This window comes from Lonchura striata, chromosome 3 (assembly GCF_046129695.1).
Source record: "Lonchura striata isolate bLonStr1 chromosome 3, bLonStr1.mat, whole genome shotgun sequence".
Taxonomy (NCBI): Eukaryota; Metazoa; Chordata; class Aves; order Passeriformes; family Estrildidae; genus Lonchura; species Lonchura striata.
This window is the reverse complement of record NC_134605.1, coordinates 14,718,599-14,743,330: the sequence shown is the minus strand read 5'-3', so window position 1 is coordinate 14,743,330 and position 24,732 is coordinate 14,718,599. Positions and strand designations below refer to the sequence as shown.

General features: G+C 38.6%; 2 long non-coding RNA genes across 2 annotated transcripts in view; one reads left to right on the top strand and one right to left on the bottom strand.

The window, feature by feature from the left end:
• Positions 1–13,171, bottom strand: part of LOC116183368 (uncharacterized) — a 29,427-nt gene extending 16,256 nt beyond the window's left edge. The window contains exons 1-2 of the long non-coding RNA XR_004147973.2: positions 13,026–13,171; positions 7,945–8,216 (exon numbers count right to left, since the gene is read on the bottom strand). This is a non-coding gene — a long non-coding RNA (uncharacterized LOC116183368). The remainder of the gene's footprint in view (positions 1–7,944; positions 8,217–13,025) is intronic.
• Positions 2,281–9,914, top strand: LOC110468468 (uncharacterized). The gene is made up of 2 exons (XR_013339647.1): positions 2,281–2,326; positions 9,278–9,914. It is a non-coding gene; the product is annotated as an uncharacterized LOC110468468 (long non-coding RNA).
• Positions 13,172–24,732: the final 11,561 nt, after the last annotated feature.

Sequence of the window (24,732 nt, the reverse complement as noted above, 5' to 3'; positions counted from 1 at the left end):
TTTTTCTTTTTCCTCTGCTTTCATAAACCTTCCATATGCTTCTACATCTATGTCTTGTTTTCAATTTTAGTGGAGGTTTTTATTTGGAGTCTCATAAAATTCTAATTTATTGCAGCTTCTTTTGTGTAAAATGCAGAGGGGAAGAGGGGAGTATTGAGATAGATGTGCAAGGCGGTCCCAAGGAATGCATTTGAGAATTTATAATGTTGAGTAGTTTATCAATCCCTGCTTCAGTTATTGGCAACTATGTTTCCTAACTCTCCAATCTATGAGCCTGTGTTCTCATGATGTGTGTCTGACATGTCATATCAGTCTATTTAAGTAAGAAAGTCTTCTTTCTTACTTATGCAAACTGTCTGCATTTGCAAAGAGTGAAGGGAAATCAGGCAAAAGAGCCTGCCCAGTACATGATGTGCTCCTACAGCTGTCAGTCCTCACTGTTCTGTTAGGGACTCATTTCCATCAGTGTGCGCTATTTGTTAAATACTCATAAGAAATAGGATAGGAGGGATATATCCCTCTGGAAGTCACAGATGACAGCTGACCCTTTCCTAGGTTAGGAGCAGAGTGTTTGCCTTGGAGGGAACAGGAATACATCCAGGCTTACCTACTTGTGCTCTGTTCAGATTTGACTCAGGACCAAACTCAACAAAAAGGAACAAAGTGTATTTCCCACCAGCAGAGCTGTTTTTCTTTGTCCCTCTGGTGTTAAGTTGACCAATCTAAATGAAAACCTCATACTTCAAATAGTGAAGAATTGTGGTGCTAATGTGTTACCATGGCTAAAAGTTACTGTGAAATTTCAAGTAGTCCCTGGCTTCAGGGGAATGAACACAATCTTTTTTGAGCAAGGAACTACATCACTTTTACATAACTAAGTGATGTGCTGAAAGCATCTGTGAAAACAACTGTCCAGAGTTAAGGGTATAGTGCAAGGGTACAATGTACATAGATGGTGTCATCAGGCAAACCAGTAGTTTAGGAATTTTGTGCAAATGACAGGTATACTTTTGCTTATATTGTATGTTTGATATACATATAAACATATATATGTACACACATGCAGGTATTTTCTGAACATAGTCTTCTTTGTGAGTGTGAACCCCTTCCCACTCTGTATATGTTGTGGTATATCAGTAACACAACACTTGTGATGTTTAAATGTTTGAGGAGAAGACCCTCCTGGAAAAATTCACAGGGGTGGGTAAACCTAAGTACTGAAAGAGAAATTCAAGTCCTGTAGCACATTTGAAATCTATTCTTACAGGAGCTGTAAGGAAATATGAGAGCTGCTCTGCTGGAGAGAAACTGCTGGGCACTGGACCCATTTTTTTCTCCTCTAAATAAAACATAGAATAGGCTTTTAACTGCTTTTTCTACATAATAGCTACTTAACTTGTTCACTAACATTAAGAAAAAAAAAAGGAAAATTCCAAGAAAATTCCTATTCAGAGTAAAAAAATATAAATTAAAGCAAAGTGCGCAATGCACACCCTTTTCTTTCTTTCCTGTTTTGTTTGGTGTTTTCTAACTCTGCTTTTTGGACAGCTGAATGGGGGCTGGGAAAGTGTTTACAATATTTTCACATGATTGAGATGGCAGAGTTCTTGCACTCTGTGAAAGGCCTTCTGTTTTCAGATGGCATTGAAAGTTTACCGTCTTTCCAGACAAAAGGAAGAGAGCCCGTTGCCAGCGGATGAGTAATGGGCATGGCCTCCGCACAATACCTCCTATCCAGTCCTAAATCTACATGGTGTTCTTAGGCTCCCCGGCTTCTCCAAAGCAACCTTTGTCTCTGCTCTGGGAGACCAAAACTGCTCGTTGGGCAAGTGGGGATGCAGCCAAGAGGGGAAGGCTCAGTGACAACAGTTGCTCAGTGCTCAGTGCCCAGTATCTGCCTCCTTACCATGCCACTATAATAGTTGGGAACCCGTCAACAATTGAGCATCTTCTATACAAATATGTTGCAGACCATCTGTATAGTTTTCAGTTCCAGAAGATTCCAGTAACTCACTAAGTTTTAATACTTTTTTTTTCTTCTTGTTACTCTGATGGATTGCCCTGAGATAAGTGATAAAAGCAAAAGTCTGACATAATTTCTTCGGAGCTAAAACTGCACAGAAGTTGCCAATTCCTGTATTTGTTTTCTTACAAGAAACTTGAAGCAGGCATTTTCCACTCTTAACAATTTTAAGGTTCTATCAAGTCATCTTTATTTTTTGGGTCAGAAAAACATTTTGATGAAAATGATTGCTAACATAATCTTAGAAAATATTTGAACAGGCAATTCTGAAGTTTTTCCAGAGCCTTGGTGTTATAGAGACCAGTAGGTAATTTTTTCTCTTGTTTCTCTTACAAAGCTTCCTAAAGCTTGTCTATTTGGAATTTATCTAAATGTGTATATGTGTATATAGGTTGCCTATGTGTGGGGCATGGATGTGTGTGTATGCATGTCTCTGTCTCTGTGTACCTGCCTGAAAGAACTTGCATTTCACTGTGCTGTAAAGAGCATGAAGAAGAGCTTTCTAAGAATTAACTAAGCATTCATTAACTGCATTTAATTTTGACTATGTTCTTGGCTAAGAAATGTCAGTATTAAGTTCTTATTCTTTCATGCTAATTTGGTGTTGCATAGCGACTCATGTATTGTTGTCAGGAAAATAGAAGCAAAGACGTAAGAGATGCCGGATTTCTTAAGGGTTGGTTGTAGCTGGTATCAGCAATTTACTGACTAACCTGTAGTAACCTGTAGTGCTGACAGTCCTGGGTAAACAAGCAATGCATTAAGGTTATTAGCAAAACAATTTTCTAAATTACCTGAATTGAGCTTTCAATGCAACTGATTCTATTCTTTGGGCTTTTTTTCTTTCCCCCATCACGCCCTCCTGTTGTTTTTTTTTTGGGGTTTTTTTTTTTTTTTTTTTTTTTTTTTTTTTTTTTGAGGAGTTAACAATCTAAAGCAGCATTAAAATAATCTGGTTTAATTTCCTCTGCTGAAAGAGCAAGTCAGCTGAAATTTGGACATTTTGCTGAAAAGTGGGGGAAAAACCAGGTATTTTTTGTTTTAAAGGGCATGACCATGCACATTCTGTTCTGGTGCCTTTAACGGGAACTTCCCTGTTTAAATGCCCTTGAGCAGAGAAATACCAACACCTCTTAATTGTTTAATATATTGCAGCCTAAAACATTTACAGAAGTGCTTTCCAAGTACTTCACTGTTCCAGGTGCTTGGTCCTGCACCTCCTAAAATAATAGGCTATTTCCCCTCAGTTTTCCTGTGCTTGGTGCCACAATGAAACATATGCTCTGTATCAAGGGAAGGGGAAGTGAGGGAAGTAAGTGGGATGCCTGACATTGGTGCTGGTGCTTGCGGCATACACAGACCTCTCTGTCTTGCGTCACAGAGCTGCTAAAGAAGGAGAAAATAACATGGCTTGTACTTGGCCTGTAAAGTCCAAGGAGAAAAATATCATATTGTTAAGCATTTGAATGTCACTCTGCACAAAGACCCCTTATCACTCTGTCCTCTGAGAAGCATCACAAAAAGTATAATAATTCTACTAATCAGGAGGGCTGGACATACATCGGTGCACAGCACAGCTGTCTTGCAGCTGCCTTAGGGCCATGCTCCAAAATGTATTTATTCCTTCATGGAGGCGTCATGAAGCCAAAGTCCGACATCTGTCACATGTGACCGTGTTCCAGACTGAGGCAAAAAGATTATATTTGGAAAAAAAATTATGCCTTTTTTTGATCCAGGAGGGATAAAGTAAGATACAGTTTTCTTCGTCTGTGCTTAAGTAATTTATTTTTCAACTCGCTTAACCAAAATGGACTGAGGTTTTTCCCTACTTGAGAAATAAATCTCCTAATACAGAGCACTTAGGGCTCCCTAGGTTCTGTGAGACTCTGCCCTGACATATCAGGATTTGAGCTGTGCTGTCACTCTTATCAGCACATCCGTGGGCTATGCAGTGCAGCCATGCCACGAGCACGGATAACCCCACGGGCACTGGGTGAAACTGGGCAGGCAAAGGGACTTAGTCTGGAATGCATCCTCAGAAAGTTCTTCTTGCAAATCCTCCCTACTGTGCAAATGCAGGCTAACGATAATTGTTTAGAGAGCTGGGGTCTCAAGCCCTTCCAATAGTTCTGTGTAAGGGAGCACCAGCTGGATGGTTTCCAGTAAGGAGCTGGAGAGAGAGCGGCTCTGTCTGGCCCGAGGGAGGAGATAATGTGGAGTTAAACAATTCTGTGAGAGTGGAGGACTGAATCTTTCCGTGGCTGCAGTTTCCATCAAGCACTTCCCAGCACAGTTGCCTGCCATCCCTTTGAACCCACGTCTTCCATGTGACAGAGCAGTGATCTGGCTGCTGAGCCACTAGACTAATATTGTTCTTTTAATCTCACAAAAATGTGTTATAAAAGAGTTGGATTCACATGAGAAATTAAGTGTAAGATCTGTCCTCATAAAGACATTATACCATGAATGCTCTTTCTGCTGGCTGTAAGAATAGGTGGCTCAAGGGTGAAAGGGTAGCATTTACATTTAAATACACCTATTGGAACTGCACAAACAGAAGGCTAAAGCTACTGCTCCCTCTCTGAATGCTTTTAGAGTTTGCAGCTTTTTTTTACATAGCAGCCTTTTTTTTTTTTTTTCCCTAATCAAAAAGGGGAATCGAGATACTTAAGATGCCATAAAATAAAGTAAAGGAGGTTTTTGTGCCAGCAAGATAAATGGATGAGCCTTTTCAAAGTAGATATTTTACTTTTTTCATCTGTATGTACCACTCAGGAGGTGAAATCCAGATTTCAACCAGAGCTTTCTCTGCTGTTACACTAACTGGTAGTGCTGGCTTGGTGGATGCTGTTTACATTTCCCAGAGAAAATCAAATGCACTTTTTTTTTTTTGTTTTGGTTGTTTTGGGTTTTTTTTTGTTTCTGCCAAATCCATATTTTTCCTGTGATAAAACAGAAAGCTCCTTAACATCTGGACAAAACAGAAACTGAAACAGGGTGGAAAGGGCATTTAGTGCAAGGATAGCCTGGCAGCTATGGTGCAAGCTCAGTGAAACCCTTGAAATGCACCTGCTTGACCCAGGCCAGAGCTTATTCCCTTTCCTTTGCAAAATCTTTCTCCTCTCTGTACACTGACAGAGGCTTATGGGCTGGAGTTGCAAAATCTCTGGGCTTACCTTTGCTCTTTAGGATTTCTAATTAAAGAAAAAAAAAAAAAAAAGAAAATAAAAAAAGAAAATAAACAAAACCTCAAGTGTATTTTCCTTGATCTTTTTCTTCAAATTTTTGATGGCTCTTTTATCATGATATTCCACTATGCACACAAGGATCAAAACCAAAGTTCATGAATAAATGCTTTAAAATTACAATGCAGCTGGAAATCAGGAGCTCCATGCTGAACAACTTTTGCACGTACTTCCTGTTATGTATTAAATTGCTACACAACATACAGCTAATAACACAAATCATTAAGTATGTTCCAGACACCTCTGAATAGTTAAGAACTTGGAATCCAGATCTGGATGTCTCAGTTTCTTAATATGTACTTAATAATTTTTCCATTGAATATGTATGTAAATCTGCTATCTTAATATATAACTTGGACAGTGGGGAATAATAAGTAATTAAAAGAAAAATAATCAAATGATATGTCAAATGAATCTCTGCAGAGTGAAAGGATCCCATCATCAAAATACATGCAAAGAAAGGAAGAGTGAAGGAATTCATAACACCATGGTCAGTATCCCTTTATGGGTCCTTATTTTTAGAATATATCTGACTGTATTTTGTTTGGGTTTTTTACTGTTTTGGCCTATACAACACAAACTGTCTGTATAAAATAAAACAGTGTCTCCCTTGGTCTTCCTAGTCTTGCAAGTATTAGTCCTCCTAGCAAGTCTGCCTAACTTTTATGGTCTGAGAAATTCTGAATAATTTTTTTCCTGTACACTTCCTTGATTTTTAATAATTTTATGTCAACTACTCATCAGTAATCTTTTTTTCCAAGCCAAGGAATCCTCTGCCACCTAAACTCTCCATGTAGAGAAGCTTTTCTACATGTCAGATAATCCTTGTTGGACCCTGCTTTAGCTCTCCTCCTTCTGCTATGCCTTTCTGGAGGTGAGGGCTCAGAGGTGTGCTCAGTATTCACTCTGAACATCCTCAACATTGTTATTCTTCCCCTCAAAAGGACTCTTGAAGTGCTGTTGCTGTCTGGTTGGTAGTGAGCATTGGGATGACATTGTCTTGGAGTTTAAAGGTCCATTTTAAGGAGGATTTATCCTCATGGCCCACAGATTCATACGGCCATATTACCTCAATTCAGAGGATTTTATGTTCCCTGCGGGGCAGTTTAGACTAAATTTCATACCTGTGTTTTGAACTTGCAATGCAATGAATGTGCCTCGGTGCTCCTGAAGGAGGAATCCCTTCCAGCATCCAACAGTCAATATTATGTGCCTCAGCCCTTGAAAATTTAGGCAAAAATTATCTTCTGAGTAATAAAATAGAAAGTAAAGCCTGTATTCAAAAAGTAGAGGGGACGGTAGATGTTCTGAGGTTCTGGTTCCTGGCCTCAGTTTCCTGTTTTCAGCAGTACTGTAACAAAAATTGCAAATTTTTTTCCAAGAAAAAGAACCAGAATCAATCTACTACCACTATTTGAGAGGTAAGTAATTTCTCTTGTTTCTGGAGAAACTTGTCATGTTTCTCTTCCAGGTCAAAGAAGGAAGCTTGTAGTTGCTTTTGGGTTGTCATATCATTAGACTGTGGTCAGAAGATGGTGCAAATTGCTGTTTGAGGTTAGAATCAGACACCTCCATTCAAATTCAGGCAATATTATTGGGTATGGGCAGAGAAGTTACTGAAAGTTAGAAGTTACTAAAAGTTTAGTATCATGAAAATATATCAAGCATAGTTCAGCTACAATCAAATATTTATTTCCTAGTTTGAGGCTCTCATTTTACACTTTGAATGAATAAAATACATCCTGACCAAACACAGGTTGTGAGACAAGTGCAAGCTCTCCTTAGAGGTTAACAGCCTGATTTCTGTCTCACACGAGTTTTATGGTCATTTAGCTCCATTGACTTTGGTGGAATGAGTCCTGATTTACAGCATTGCTTCAGTGCAGGTTTAAAGCTGTGCTACACAGTAGCAGTGCTGGTGTCAGGTCTTTGGGAGCAAAGTCTCTTTGCATTGTGCTTGCCACAATAGTATCAGTTCTGATACCATAAAGTAATTATTTATTAAATCCATCCATAGAGAACATATTTTGCAAAAATTATTTTGGTTATTTTGGTTCCTCATTTGTGGCATTATTTTATCATTTAATATCAGTTATGAGGTTTTTTTTTTCTGTTTGTTTGTTTTGGTATTTTTTTTTTTTTTGTGTGTGTGGTTTTTTTTCTTTTTTTCCCTCTAGTGATTTATCACTTACTAAGGTAATCCTGGGGTTTTGGATCAGAAATACAGGTCAGAAGTTTACAATGTCCATATTTGTGCATAATTTTGGTTGGAATACATACCATAAAACTGAAATTAAATCTAAAAATTGCTGTTAAGTTTAAAAACATAACCCTAGGAACTAAAAAGATAGAATTAGTAATTTTAGGCATGATTTGGAAATTAGTTTATCTCCTGTCATCTCTCCTAAGTGTGATTGTAAGTTTGCACACAATGGACTACCATTTCTTCAATTTAATGTGCACCACCATAGGAGGTCTCCTGTTCTGCTTTTCTTACCTCATATTGACTTCCTAGTGCAGAGTAGGCAGGAAAAAACATCTGAGTGAATGCATCTTATCAAGCAATGAGAATATGTGCTCTTAGCTTGACTCATGTTGAGACAAAATACTGTGGGAAAGCTGTGCAAGCTGAACAGAATAAACTTTCAGTCTGCTTCTCTGCTAGGCAGATACTACCTTGCCTGCTGGAGTTCTCCTTTAGGATCTTCAGTTCATGTAGGCTGAGGATGTGAAAGGACACATGTGCTTTTGATGTCTCTCTGATGTACTGCTTAAATTGCCAGAGTTCACTCTTTGGAGTCCTTAGTCTGTCACTGGGAAGCTGTAGAATGATCTTCCTTGTGAGCCAGCCCTTGTCTTCTTATCCAGTGCAATGGCCATGTTCTCTGGAGAAGAGATCAGCTGTCTTCTCTTTCCCCTTAACACAATCCGAAGTGTGGTAGGAACATCTGGAGGGCAGGGCAGCATTAAAAAGAAGGATTTGTTTCCTGAGAGATGGCATTGTTTCTCAGTTCCCAGCAGGAGAAACTTTAAACTAATGACCTTTCCAGAACATGTAAGCCAGCTGAGCCCAAGACTCGTGCATTTTGATGATTTGATATTTTGTTATGATCACTTCTAGCAGGGACAGTGTCTTGCAACATCATATTAATGATAATAATAAGTAAAACCATACTCCCTTTTCTGCCCTGGAAACAACCTCCACCATTATTTACCTAATGGGTCTTGAGGGGCTTCTAAGCTTTTACAGTTGTCAGGGTCAGTGCAAGACAGACTGCCAAAAGAACCAGGTACCTCTAGTGCCACTTCTGTGTTTTTCTTCCTCCCCCTCACCCAAATCCTGAGTTTAGGGAGGGAGCAGATATTTTTTCCTATGTGCCTGGCTTGCTGAGAGAGTCACATATCTGTGGTCTGTTTGCTCAACATTAGCTGTGCTGCCCAAGAGTGAAAGCAAGCATGGAGTGTAGATTCTCTCTGACTTCTGTGGGATCTGGAGCAGATCCATGAGGAATGCTACTGTTTTCAGCACTTCCCTTGCTCTGCCTAAGACCAGGCACACTGAGATATGAATGTTGTTACAGCTGCCACATACTATATATAAGCTTCATGTTGATGATTATTGCTTTAAACTAGGAGGTCTTTGTTTAAAAATGTTTTCTTCCCTCTAGAATCTACCAGGTTGAGTTGTACTTAAAGCAATGCTTTCTATTTTTATTGCTGTCAACAGCGTACCTGGACTTTCACAGTTTGTATTTGTTAAAAAATACTGTTTATTTATTTATTTGTTTGTTTATTGTGCAGACAGCTTTATAGTACTGGAGAACTAGCCCTGAATTATTTGAAACAAATTGGCCTGTTCATTTTCCAATTGTTCATATAATTTTCTGTTTTGGTTTCTTTATTACTGCTAGTAGATCTGTTTTGATTCACTCCTTCAATTATACTGATTTTCTTTAAAATATCTTGAATATAATATCTTTAAAATATAATGAACTCTGTTGCATTTCAGAGAGCTGCATGGTCAACTTATGTCACTTCTGTCACCCTGCTGAGTGCCATGTAACACTGCCAATGCTTGGAAGCACTGACTGCTGGCATCTGCAAGATGGAAGGACAGAAAGACCTGGACACATTGACTACATCTAAACTCTTAAACAAAATTAGTCAGAGAATTTTCCTGGAGACCAGCTGGCATGAAAGAGCTTGAATCTACACAGATAAACTCTCTTGCCCTCCAAATCATGGTGGCCACATCCAAAATATCTATTGGAGATGGTGCCTGACTTGGGTCAATACCCAAGCTGTGCTTTGGTATTGACCAAATTCCATGTCTGGAAGAGCATTAGCAGTCTTGCACCAAAACCATGCAAGGGACCAGTTTAGTGGTATGGATGGTTTCGGGCCCATGCCTTGCTGGTCTTGTTTAGTTTATTTAATGTCAGAGGGAAACCTCAGAAATTCTGCCAGGAGTCAACAGGAAACCCCTTCTGGCCTCAGCAACCAGAAGCTGCTGAGAAGTATAATCATTAGGCTGTACACCTCCTTCACATTTGGATTTTTTTCCTCATGTTATTTTTTACCAAATGAGCGCTGAAAATTTTTGAAATCTCATTGAGTAATAAAATTGGGTTGTTGCCTGCGCAAAACTTGTTGGTTTTGAACTACCAAGAGATTTCTCACACAAGCTGAACTTCTGTAAAAGCCAGCTTCATCTCTCCTCCCTGATGAAGGGTCTCCTATGGCTTTGAGCAAGTTGCTAAGAGCTTGTGTGACCAGCCCCCTGTTTGAATACAGGGGTAAAAAGCAATGAGGTGTTGAGACACAAACACACCATTTGCTTGAGGTCACATAAACATGCTGAACTGGTGTGAACATAAAATTCCCCTTGATTTCTGTGGCAACTTATTTCATATGTCTGGGTGAGCAATTTATTTTAAACCCTGCAAAAAGGACATGAGTACGTTGTTATATCAGGATCTTTTCAAGGTCAGAGCTCTGGGGTTGGCTTTGGATAAACCTGATATGTCCTTAATACAGTGTGGGGTAGGGGAGAACTCCTGCTCTGTGTTTCTAGAGCTAACTTTGTGCAATGGTACCCTGATTATCCTATGGAACACTCTACTTCACAGTTTTGTGTTATACTTCTGCCTGCAGCAATATAAATCAGAATCAGGTAATTAATGCCTGAATCTTTTTCTCTATTCTGAAGATAAATGGCAGTGAAGGCCGAGTAGTTTTAAAAAGCTCATAGTACAAAATTATCGTATTAGGCCATGCTGTATTACTGAGATTACAGAAAATTACCTACGTGTATTGAATGAAACCATGATTTTCCAGTGATCTCAGCAGCAGAACTGGGACAATTTAATCATTGCATTATCAGTTTGGTAGGTAACTAGTATCCTGAATTGCTGCTCAGAATGAAAAAATGGTATTGTTTTATCCAGAAACTAGCCCCTTTTTAACTTCCAGCACTAGCCCTTGCTTTTCTTAGACCTCAGGCATGAATTTCTGAAGCTGACAGGTACTGATTTCAACAACACTTAGAGCAGTGCATGTTTTGCCTTGGGTTTGCTGCAGGATGGGTGTACTCTTAATTAATGTGGTCATTTGATGTACAGCACCTTGCTGACTATTAGAACTAGATTGTGTGCTTTTACCCAGTGTTCCTTTTTGAGTAAAAAGTCTATTTCATAATTTGCTTATTCATGGGTCAGTCTCATAAAGAAGTTTGTAGAGCCCTACTTGTGTATAGTCATACCTGGAACAGGCTGTGTAAATCTTATTTAATGAAAATGTTATGAAGCAAAGAATCGAGTGGTTGCCCAGAATTATATACTCAGAAATTGGCAATTTTTCTCTGAGCTGGATTTTGAAAAGCAGGAAATATGGTAAAGCAGAGGAGGAACATTTAACCTTATCTATTTTGCCTCCCTTTTCCTTCCCTTTTCTGTCTTGCCCCTTAATCTTCAAGCCCTCTCCCATGGATGCTTGCATATGGCAGTGGCTCTACTCAGACCTACTGAGACCAGTGCATCAGTTAAGGTTTGTAAGGCCACAATGTGTTTATTTTTGCAGCCTGATCTTGTGAGAAACTGAGGAGGTCTTGCATCTCCCTCCTACTGATAACAGTGGTGTTGAAAGAGCTCTGTGCATTCCAGGGCAAAGCCTTGGAGGTTAGAGAGCTGCTAACTCTCCTTTGGAAGTACATGCAGATTCCTTTGGCCTTCACTGGGGGAAAGCCTGGCTTCCCACTAAAGAAAAAGAAAAGAAAACAAAGAAAACCTAAGATACAAACCCCCAACACAATACTCATGGTGGTCCAAATAAAACATAAAAACCCCAGTCTCAGCCCAAGCACTCAGTCTAGGGAGGCTTTGCAGTTAGGGGCTTGAAGCTCGACCCAGGGCTGAGTCATGGTCTCTTTGTGGAAGAAAGGTACAGGCTGTGGCCATGCTCAAGTGAGCTTTGGTGAGTAAGGATGTAGCCCAGTGGTCTGGGCTGGTAGTCCCTGCCTGCTGGCTCAGTGCTCATTCACCCTGCACAGGCTCTGAGCTGTGCTCTGCAGCCATCACCCCAGGCTTCATCTCAGGCTCTTTTTGACCCTCTGGCTGTTTTAAAGCTGGATCCTTTCAGCTTATATTCTCTCTCAAGCAATTTTCTCTCCCCACCCCCTGCCCCTTCTCTACTTCCACAACTGAACTCACTTTTCCAAACTCCCCATTCCACCATCTATCCACTCCATATGTTTATATTTTCCTATTGCTGAGGCATGGCATGCTGACCTGCCTGGACAGAGCTCCTTTATCACAGAGATAAACATGATGTCCCCCTCACATAGAGTTTCTATCATGTGTGACCTTTCATCTTGAACTGCCATGACCTTTTTTTTATTAATGCTGTACTGTGCTGCTTGCAGAAGCCAGGAAAGAAAATCTTTTGTTTCTAGATAGAATACTGCTAAAGGACATGATACGGTCTTGTTTTTAATCCAGCTAATTAAAATCTGCATGTGCAGTGTAACTGAGAATGCAGCCTTCGCCCACCACTTTCCCACAGGCAGGGAAGAAAGGCCTTTAGTGCAGCAGCAGCTAGACACCCTTGGATAACAGAGAACAGAGACCACAATTCATCCCAGCTTTCCTTATCATATTCGCAGAGGGCTTTCCCCTCCCTCCCTCCCTCCTCTTTCCCTCCCCCTCTCTCTCCATGGAATCACTTACTGTAGCTATGTGCCTCTATATATCACTGCAGAATGTAATCAAGTTAAAAATATGTTAGCTCACATTTATCTATGCTCCAGTGAGCTTCAAATATAATTCATTTCTACTGAAAAAAAATAAAAAAAGAAAGAGGAGGGGTGGAAGCGGGGAAAGAGAAAGAAAAAAGAGAAAGAAAAAGAAAGAAAAAGTGTCTATTTCTACTCAAGTGTCAACCCTACTTATTTTAAAATAGTTCTGCCAAGAACTAACTGAATAACACAGTTTAGCAGTTCACACTTTTGTATGTTCATTATGTTGGCTTTTTTGGATTTACTGGATAGTTGTGGTTATTACTAAAGCTGCCTTTTGTGTGTGTTTGTGTGTCAGGAAGAGGGTGCCATGGAATTTTTTTCTTATGAAACATTTTCTTGGTTAGTTTTTCACTTGTTGGTTTTTGTTGGGTAACTGAAGTTGGGAGGGAGGAGGAAAAGGAGGGCAGCCTGGTGGGAAGGAGCAGTGAGGGCAGAATGGGAAGCATTAAAATTGAGCCCTTACCTGTTTTCTCTTTCTTCAAGTCATGTTTTGTATGATGATGATGATGAGATCATCTGGATGCATAAAACTGTGCCAGGAGATTCAAAACTTGGAAGGAGATTGTATGATGTGAGTAGAAAATACATTTCAGTGCATGTGCAGAAGCCCTTCCCCCAGAGAAGCACACAAACAGGCTTTCTGTGGTCATTCCCTGGTAACCCGCACAAAGAGCTGCTCAAACAGCTGTGCCTTTGGCCGAGCACCATCCATGGGGCTGCTGTGGAAAATGCTGATTTTGGGGCATTAACTTCCCCAACACAAATTCAGAGAAATATACTTACAGTTATTAATGGAAGGGATTGTGAACTCTAAATCTGCACCATGTTGGGAAATTATTCCCTTTATTGATTGTAACAAAAGATTCATATGTGCGTTATACTCAGGTAATGATTAAAGATATAGGATAAAGTGATGATTTGAATTCCAATACAGCTTATTAGGTGACATCAGTCTAACTAAAGTACTTGACACCACATTTTAAAAAATACTAAAATATTTTGGAAACAGAGAACAGTACTATTAAAATATGACAGAATATTATGCTGCCTATATATTAAAATATGCCATGTTGATCAAGCACCAGAGTGCTTTTCATCAAAATGTGGTTATCTTATGCTGAACTTAAGCAAGAATAGAAATCTGTGCACTTTTCTACTTTTACTGCCTATGAGGGACAATATTCAATAATAGCTATTACTATGCTCGTATAGTTCTGATATATTATATTTATATATCATGGCATAAGTTTTTATGTATTTTGGAATTAGTGTCAAATCAGTCGAACAGTGACAAGAAGACATTTATATGTATTTTACCAAGTTAAGGTTTTCTGTTTCTTATCTTTTGAAGAATATATTCAATAATTGCTTTTTAATAGTAACACCTATTTTGATACACTGAAAAGGTTGTTAATGTCAAGTCACATATTTGATATAAAATTAGTTTTTGCATATTGCATGAGCAATATAAGATTTATGAAGCTTCATGTATTCCATTTAAGTGGGCTAATCCTAATAAACACGGTATTTTTTATTGTTGCTAAGCAGTCTTCCTTAGACATAAAATTAATTTGTATTTTGGGGGACAATTACAATTTTTATGGACAGAGCCAATGTTAAATTATGTCTTGTAATTCCGTGTAACTAATAACATAAATTAGGGTGGTGATTATTATTTTTGTCACTAATAGTTGTTGTTGTAGAGTACTTTTTAGAGAGGAGCACATAACAAGAGCTGAAAATCAACCCATTGCTATGTTAGTCACACATGGCAAGCAGCATGGCATAAATTCCCTCTCAAGGTTACTGAAGGATGCTGAACATCAGGACATGCTAAAGGTCAGGCTTAATAATGGGGCATAAATCTCAGATCCCACAGTGAACATCAAATGTATTGAAAATCAGGATGTCTTTACTAAGTTCCTAAACCGCTTTTTGCACTCAAAGCTACATTCACAAAGTTTAGCTTGTGAGAAGACCCTGAAGTGTTTAGGAGGTTCTTGTCAATACACTTAATGAAAAGAAGACCAAAATAACATTCTCTAATCTCACATGTGGGACCTGAACCTGCACTTCTGCTGTTCTGATTCATCTGTGTCATCAGCAACTGTTTACTGGGATTCCTTGTTAGTGATTCCATGGAAAATAAGACTGTGACAGGAGGCTATACTTGAAATTTTGTATCAAGTTTTTGATAGTTTTCAATTCCTTTTTCAAAAATTTATTTCAAAGTTTTCAAATTTTCATTGTTTATACATCTACTTTTTATACCACCTTTTTATTTACCTTGAGCACAACAGATATATTCTGATCTCTAAGAACTAAGAGGATATTCTACACTAAGTGAAAGTTCAGAATACCGAAGAGGCTGAAATGTCATCGAAAGCACTTATTTAAAATATTCACCTATGGCTGCAGAAAGATCCCTTTTAAAGTGACCATTCTTCTTTCCTATACTAACCCGATATCAAAGTAAGTATGTAAATCAGTGCCAAAAGGAGTGAAAGGAATAATTGTGATTAAATTCCTTTTGACACTGCAAATTCTCCTCGCAATCTAATTCTCAGATTTCACTGCATCCCTTCTTAACAAAAGCTGGCTGGCCCAATTGTGCAGGAATGTTTTATAAGTCTATGAAACTACGGGCTGGTTAATCAGGCCCTTTCTGCAAGCAATAAAGACCAAGGCAGAAATGCTGCAACCAAACTGATGATTCAGGGGGACAGTAGGAGGCAGCTGCTGAACTGCAAACATAATGTGAGTCACCTTCTCCCTCACTCTTGAATGAAAAAAACCAAACCAAAACAATAATATGATTAGAAATTACTTTCTCTACCCTCAGATTGAAGGAAGAGAGTGTCAGCCCATCTGTCCTTGCTTAAATAACTAGGTACTTTTATTACTGGTGGTGGATGGAATGGTGTAGCCACATAGCTCTGGAAATGGAAGAGTAATGATGACTAAATAATCATGCCAAAATCAGGTCTCACTTACTAAGATTAGTTCTGTGTGAATGAAAACCAACTTGGAACCTAGAGTTTAGCTTTATGCAACAGTGTAGTCACAACAATTATCCAAATAAATAATGTGAACATAGGGCCAGCACTAATTAGTTATAAATAATTAATTATCAGCAATAGGAAGCCAGTGGGAGCAGCAGGAGCCCAGCAGGTACCTGGCAAATGAAATGTGATAGGCACACACCGTGTCCTCTCCCCTCATGCAAACTACTGAAACAGAGCAGGGGAACTACTTGCTGTTGTAAAGACATTATAAAGACTTCTTCCTACTTATTTATCTCTTGTGTGTCAGTAAGATCCCAGGTGTTTTTATAGAACATGATTATGTGCAGAAGGAGCAAGGTGAGCTTCCATTCAGTTTAGCATTAAACTGAAAATGGGTCCTTGCAAGCTCTTCGTCTCTACCTGTGATAAGAAGCCTTGAATACCTGTAAAGAAAAAATAACTGAAATCTGTTTTTCTAAATTTAAGCCTGATGCTGTTCCCATTCATATTGGTTGGATATTGATTCGCCTACCTACTCCAACATCAGGTTTTTCTCTTTCTCTGCAGGAAATAAAGTCCTGAACTGTACCTTCTACATAAAATCAGGAAGACAGTTTTGGATAAATAGAGTATCCAAAGTTCAGTTTTATGAAATTGTGCCCACAAGCAACTAGCCAGAGTCTGGCTCTCTCATTTTGTTCACTTCCTGTAAGGATGGCAGTATTATGACATTTAATATGAATGCAATAATCCAAAGAAAAACAAAATAACATATTTTGCACATTTTCTTGTACCAAGGGATTACCATTTATCACTGTAGTTATTTAGAAATACTCACATACATATATGTAGCCTTTCTAATTTTCTAAAAAGAAATGGGAACAGGATTATATCTGAGCAAGCTAGATAAACATTTACTATTGTGACTAAAATAATTTGTGGTTCATCTCACTTTTACCTTTTTGTTTACTAAACATTGGATAATTTCTCTCTGACAAGTACTATGCATATGCATGCCCAAACACTTCTACCTTGCTCCCTATCACTGCAGAAGGATTGGGATAACTCCACTGTTTGCACCAGATCAGGTAGGACATTGGTAGCAGCAGACCTTTTACTACAACTGCTGCAGTTTTTGGGTTCCAAACAGTTCAAATGTGCTAGGTGCATCCCTGACAGCATTAATCTATAAAAAAAGAATAGAACATCTCTAAAAGTTTCATTTCAAAATTTAGCCAGCATCAAATCTGGCCTAGTCTGTTTTTTCAGAGGCAAACATGTGAGTTCTTAGAAGAAAATACTCCTGAACACTCAGCAGTTGTTGAAGTTTGCCTCTGATTACATCTTTGGGAAGCACACTGAGACACCCCACAGGAACAAGGGATGTATAAAGCCTACAAGCTCTTTACCAGGTGGAAAAGTCATTCTGTAACAGCTAAGAGATGAAATGAAAGAAAAGAGACACAGTTCAGCACACATGAACTTTCTGAATGAAGGTAACTGAAAGGTCAAGACAATCAAGAGAATAATCTGAGTGATCAGCAAGGTGGTGAGGCACACACCAAAAGTCAACTTCAGGTGTGCTTCCAATCAGCCGCTTGTTTTGAGAGAATATAGTTTCAACTTAATTTTTTGCACCTGCAAGCTGGTTATCTGGATTAGCCTGATACTTAACATGTGCCCTGAATACTTGCTCTCTTTTTTCTGAGGCTGTGTTGATGTCTGTCCTTGGTGCTTGGGCTTGGGGTCCTGCAGGCTTTGCTTATACATTACAACATTGTATTCCCTTTTCCTTGGCTTTGTTTCCAGAAGTCTATCAACAAACCTGTAAATTTTTTGTTTGTTTGTTTTTCATTGTCTACCATTTTTTCTTCTGTAAGACAATACCCCTCATGTCTTGAAGGTCAGTAAATGTCCTTTAAGTAAACATGCAAATGCTCATCAAGATGCTTTGATTTCTTTTAATGTCTTTTAATTGCTTTCTTTTAATTTCTAGCTTTAGTATTATCATCATCTTTTGTCTCAAATGCTTTCCCTTAACTAGCAAGATTTTTGATTTCTACTTTCTGTGTTCTCTCATATATTTCAAAGTGCTTGGAACATTATGATACTTTACAAGAGTTCTTGCTTAGATATGCTTTTTCAGAGACTCAGCTGCTCACCCCATGTTTTTTCCAAGAGTTTTTTTTATTTTGATGGTTACTACCCTGACAGACGGAATTCTTGACTCTTCCATTTGAATCAGGTAAGTAATCTAAAAAAAAAACTAGGTGGCCTTGGTGTCGCTTGTGAGGTTGGGATTAAATTTCTTTCTTTATTTACAAACAACCAAGAACTTTATTGGTTTCTATAGTGAAGATGGAAATATTGCTATTGGAGCTAAACTGAGGTTCAGGAGGGACAATTGTTTTAAAAACAGTGAATTTAGGAGGCAAATGTAAACTTTTTTTAGTGTGATAAAAGATAATGCATTCCTTTGAAGTATTCTTCAAAAAATGAGAAGTATTAATTAACCATGCTTTGAATGTAGTATATGAGTTGACTTTTCATCTCTGACTTTGACTTGATTAGCTGTCAAAATACTATTAATTATAATATGATTTAATTTTTTTTTTAGAAATTCTTTTTTGCTGTCTTGGAGATGATCATAACATAAATTCAGGCAGTTGTAAAACCCTTCCTTCTATTTCTAAGCATTTACTCTTGAAATAAATCCTGCTGAAGTCCCTGGGAGTATGGTATGATCTGGCCCATGATATGGGAGAGTTGCTAATCTTGTTTTTACCATAGCTGTGTCTTGCCTGGTATCCTGCATTGTGTCTGTCAGGCTCACTATGGAAATGAATTTTCCTTTGTCAATGTCTTGTTGGTAGTTTTTAATAAGTCTTAGAAGATGAAGGAGACACAGTTTTCTCTGTAGAATGTTGATTTGACTCTGTGGCATCCTGAACATCCAGTCATTTTATTATTTTGCTTTTAATGACTATTTCAACGTAATGCCTTGAACAACAAGACTCTTCTAAATAAAGGTACGGCCCTTGTTCTCTCTACTCTTCTGAAACAGTTGTTTTAATTTTAGTAGTCTGAAATTTTAGTTTCCTCACAATTTGCATGTCTTGTGGGTCCAGTAATTTTTAAAAAGTTCCATGTATTGGCAAGTCAAAATTTTGCACAGTTGCTCCTCTTTATTAAAAAACCAAACAAATGTTTCCCCACCCCAAAGAAGCCAACTCCCAAGAAAATCCCAAGCCTAAAACAAAACAATGAAACCCAATAATTAGTAATTCCCTAATATTCTGAACAAAGAAAACTGATGCATGAAAATAATATAGCTCTCCAACAAAATGCCACAGATTTTCTAATTGGTTTCTTTACGTCCTTCTATTCCAATGCCATCACTGAGTGTTGTATGAGCTTTTTACTTCTGATGGACTTATATTTTTTCCACCACCTCTCAGCTTCTGATAAACCCTCCAATTCATGCCCCAGCTTCCTGTCCCTGATATGCAGAATACATGTCAGAACAACTGGCCTAACTGGAAATTAAAAAAAAATAAATCTTGCAAAAAACCCACCAAAAACCAAATAACCCCAACAAAAGAAAAAAAACCAAAAAAAAAAAAAAAAACCAAACAAAAACTAGAGGGAGATACTATAAAATAAAATAGAGAACTACAAGCACCAACCCAGTACAAGCTTTAGGGTGTTAAAAACGAGATTTTGGAGATTCTAGAGATTCAGTTGTAGCGAGGCTTTTTTCTGTTGCTAATATAAATTTCTTTGGCTTGTAAAAGATTCAATGAACCCATGGCTGTTTCTCATTAGTGGTGGCTGTCACTAAAATGAATATGTTGCTGAGTGTTCAGTTTCTGGGAAACGTGGTTGAAACACGAGCAGCTCTCTCGATGCAGAGCTCAGAGTCAGATGTTTTCAGAGGGGATGTTCCCCATTAAGTAATGACAGAGAACCATACGGAACACATTACAAATCGAAATACTGATTGATGAAGTGCCTGTGGTCAGCTTTCTACAGAAATGAGAATTTTGAACGTATTATCACGTCAGCATGGAATTGATCTCATGTACAATCACATTTTGTTTTCATTTCTTTTTTGCTTTACAGTCTCACACGTGCTGTTCCAGATCACGTTTATAGCAAGCAGAACCTCAGACTAAAGGAAATAAAGCATCAAGTTTGAGCTCTGATGTTTCATTGATTTAGCCAAGTTCACAGAAGCCAAATATGTCTGAGTTTGTTCACACAGCTGGTGAGCTATAAAGTCTTTCTCCCAATAGTAAACTTCTCCCCTCTTCCAAGAGCTGGGAGAAGGGACTCGGAGTCTGCTGGAGCATGTGGGCCTTGGGGAAGGAGAAGTGGGGTCACCTGGTCAGGCAGAGTGGCTCTTGTGTGAGATTGAGGAAGACAAAGAGGAGCTTTTTGTCTGATAAATGCAAAGTAGAAGCTTTCCTTCTTCCACTTAGCTCATTTGCAGGGATTCAGTGAGGAAAATCAACTGGTTCATGCTGACTTTAGAGCATGAATCAAGATTGCTTGATTTGTTTGCATTCAAGTTACTTATTAGTCTAGCTGTGAGTTCAGTTTTGCTTCAGATACAGTGACCTCTTCTGTTTTACACAGAAAGCAAACAGGGCTTGTATGAAACCTGTGTACACAAATTGCAGTGAATGTGTGTCTGAGAGCATATTTAAAGAAAAATATACAGTCAGATGGTAAATGTAGAACCTTGGGTCAACGAATCTAGCCCTTCTTTTTTCACCAAACAATTCTTAAATGGTGCTTCAGTAAAAGCTTGAGGTGGAATAGACTTAGACACATTTAGCACAGTGTTGTGAACACTTAAGAATTTCTGTTCCTGAGAGCCCAACATGAGATTATTAGAGTGGTAAGGCACATCAGGTGTGAGAGCCAAGTCTTGCTTGTGCCTTTGCTAATGGAAGCTCACTCAAGTGAATACAGTTGCTTGGTTTACATTTGAACAGCTGAGGCCATGGCTTGGCCTAGGACCTAGAAGTTTGAACATAAGAGAAAAATAACAATCAAATGTGTGCTAATGCCTAGAAATGTGAACAGAGGACTGAATCTAAAATTAAAAATTAAGAGAGAGAAATGTAAGGCATTAATGTAAAGTACTTGGGTAAAATTTAGGGTCTATTTTTTCATAAATCATTGATTTCGGACAATTGGACCTCATTCAGAATTGTTAAGAATGCAGATTCCTTAGCTAGTTCTCTGAAAATGAAATCTTTGAGGCTTATAACAAAAATAAAGATTCCTAGCCCTCTTAAATACATGTGAGTTGGTTGGATTTTTTTTCTAAGAATTAGCCATGGTAAACTATCTTTCAGGGATCTGATTTCTGCCCTTCAGACTTCTACAGATGTTCTTCAAAATGCAGAACACATGTATCTTCCTGATAAGCAGTTTGTTACTTTTCACTTTTTGTTTATTCATGTCAGACATGTGCATTGGTATGCAAGGAAACAATAGCGTTTAAGTGCTTAATTATTCCAAAGGATAAATAAATGTGGAATAATATGAGGAAATATTTACAAGCAAATGCTCAGGGATATCAGATTTCAAGTTATCTGTAGCCTTCATAATTATTTCAATGTTCTTGTATTATTAAAAGTATAAGGCAGCTATCATAGTGATAGTAATGATGAGTAAATAGCTGAGATTTTGCTAATTATACCTTTCAGATATTTAAGTCAGGAAAATACTGGAAGACTTTTTGACAGTGCTGGTTAATCTTTAGCAATAGATACAAACTTTTGGTGGGGCTGAAAGACTTCCTGGCAGGAGGAAAGTTGAGAGATCTGCAATTGTCATTCAGATTGCCTTCCCCATGTACAAGTTTCTTATCATGCACAAGGACACTGCAGTCTTTGTGGCTCTTCAGCCCAGCACTATGAGCTCTGCTCTCAGAATGTTGCAATTGTATTTTTGGTACTGTCCAGGAATTGCAAATTTGAGCTTAGATTGGGCACAGATTAGCAAAGACTCACTGAACCTTTATGTGTCATGAGGTTCTGATCTCATGAATCCTGCTAGTCTTGGAGGATCAAATATTCCAAAGTCCTCACTGAGACTGCTTCCCCAGCCCAAGACGAGCAATAGTCATGGTCCTTATCTGAACAGGAGAGCATCATGGGGGAGAGAAGGGAAAAGTTGATGGCATTTCCTCCAACCTCGTGTGTATCTCAGGAGGACTGTCAGTCCCATAGTACTGACAGGTTTGGCCTGGGATGGATGATTGAGACTTTGGTGCCAGAAAGACTAATTAGTACTGGGCTGGGTGCACACATGCACATTTCTGGCAGTGTAACCAATTGATAGGTTTTGTGACTTCTAGGCTTACTCTGTTCTGACAGGATGCAAGGCTCTGATTCCTGGTTCCTAAAACTGCTCCAAGCAAGGGCTGAGGAGGCTTGCCCTGCAAAACCCTGGCTATGTGCCTGAGCTGGAACTAGCACTGATGTGAGTGTGTGGTGAATAAACTGAGAGCAGTAGAGTGAGGTCAGTCAAACAGGTTATCTGCAGGCTTGGGCTGCCTTTTATTCTTTCCAGCACTAGGCACCCTAAAACTGATAGACTATCTCAATGAACTTGAGGTTTTCCTGTAGATCAGATAAAATAAGGAAATTCCTCTTTCTCCTTCCACTGAAAGTTTCTAAGCTTCTCCTGGAACTTAAATCAGTGAATTAGGAATCTAGATATTATTGAATAAATCTGCTCCAGAACTTTTTTCCTGTTTGCATGAAGATAACAGTGTAGTTTTGTCTCAGATAAAAATATTCAGACAGCATTGTGTGAACTGCTACAGCTGTAGTTACCATTTTCCACAAGTATGTGTCACAGACCGAGAAGACTTGCTAATACAATCATCACTAATATAGATTTCTCTTTCCTTTTGTTACTATTTCTTCTGAATGGTTGTATTCGATTTTGCTCCTTTGAAGAGGATTTCCTTTTTTTTTAAACTTGCCAATTCTTATGCATTTCAGCAACCCTAAAAAGAATATTTTCAAAATGGTCAAATAACAAAAGACTTTCTCTCTTTCTCAGATTTGGCCTGGTGCTTCTATGTGGGTCTGGAAATGCTATTACCTGCCAAAACACTAGTGAAACTGGTGTGATACAGACATCTAAATTTTCTGAGACTCTTGGTCTCATATAGAAGATCTGGCACTAGTACAACCATTTAGGTTAGTGGTATGTGTTTTTATTGAAAAACATCCCACTACAACAACATTTATAGATATAAAGACATCCTATGTTGTTTCTTCCCTGTACTGCTATTTCCTTTCTAGATTGAAATAGGTGATACTGCTAAGAGTACCAGTATAACTGCACCAATATTAAATGTTGTATTAACTATATCTGACGTCTTGTTGAAAGTTGTGACAGGCTCCTAAGTGCTAGTCTGTTCTGAAACTGAGAATTAAGGTCTAATTCCACAAAACTTTGCTTTCTTTTTAGATTGGGGCTTTTTGTCTCTTTGGCTCTCTTGGAAGATTTTTCTGTGGTTTTATTTATGTTGCCAAATCAGATTTGGATTCAGACTTTGGGTAGGACTTTGGATGTTATTATTTCTGTCTCATAAGAAGACAAGGATTAGGATCAGTGTGAATGAAGAGAAAGGTTTGAAGTTTTTGAGGCAGACCTGTCAATCACCAGAAATAAATCCATGCTAATGTTGCGCTTTGAGACTTATTTTGATTTTCCCTAGAATTTTTGAGGCAGTCATCTGAGATCTAAACAGCAAGGCTGCCTAAAATGTAAACAAATCCTTTTAGATGTGGTGAGCAGATCAGATTGGATATGAGTTCTAAGAATGTACAAAATTAAATCTGTTTAATTTAGCAATAGAAATTTTACTGCACAGTGATAGCACACATGTGACTCATCTCCAGTGTTGCAACACCATTAACCAGAGAGATTGGACACAGAGATGACTGTTCTTGGCCTTGCTGGGAATACCAGTAAGAAGCCCAACCAGTGCCAGTTGTGCTGTTTTTCAGCTCATTTGTTAGTCATATACAGAAAAATTTATTCCCAACTAAATTGCACCAAGCAGCACCAAACTATTATGGTTGCTGGATTTCCATGGCCACTCCAGGACTCGTCCTGTTAGCTGGATGATCACATCTGGCTATCAGAGAGCAACTTGAGGTCTACTGTTTCAGCACAAAAACTGATTTGGACCTGTGCTTCCTAGTCAGGATCGTGTATTGATCTGCAGTTTCAGTCCTATTAGGTTGTTGATTATGTAACACTAATCATTACTATTTTCCAGAGTGACATGAGGTTTCCACCATGTTTTGCTTTTCCTGGAGTGATGTGGAACACAACCCTCACCCCTCAAAAAAAAATCTCCAGGTCCCTTTATTTCTGACCATCTTACCTGTATGGTGCAAAACTATCTTTGCTAGAAGTATCAGCAGATACTGCAAACCAAATTATGCATTGTACAGCTTTGCTTCTTTTTATCCCTCTCATTTTTTTCCTGAATTCTCTGATTACTGAAAAGCATCAAATACAAAAGGAGAACATAAAGCAAAGGTAGGACTTTTCATTTGCTTGGGGCCACTCAGCTCCCAAGAGATCTGAAACAAGAAGGCCCTTCTAAATCCCAGAGAAAGAGCATGTTTTGCCGTAAATGCTCTCACATTCTCTCTTGCTCTCACTTGCTTTCAAGCATACATCTGACACAAATTAATCTGCAGGGTTTTTAGTCATTTCCCATCCACTGCTGGGGCAAATTAGACTTGCTGATGTTGTTTTGGCCTAACCCTGAAGCAGCATGAAAGGAATGGCCCAGAGGGAGAGCGAGCATGTTCTCCTTGGCTCTCCTACTATGTACTCTCCAGTCTGTTCAACAAAAAAAAAAAAAATAGTTCAATTGGCCTGAAAGGCACTGAAAACCCCTCTGTAGTACCTTAAAGAACCAAAATTACTTAATTAATGTGGAGACCATTATGTGAGGTTACCATATGAATGAGTAAGTGGACTGCCTGAGTTACAGAGCAGGAAAGAGGAAAGGATATCTGAGGTCAGACCTGTCAGGGTAAAGGAATCCTAAACAATGAGGGCATTGGTTTAAGATTTGAGGAAAAATTTGAAAAAGAGCCCTGAGAGTGAAAT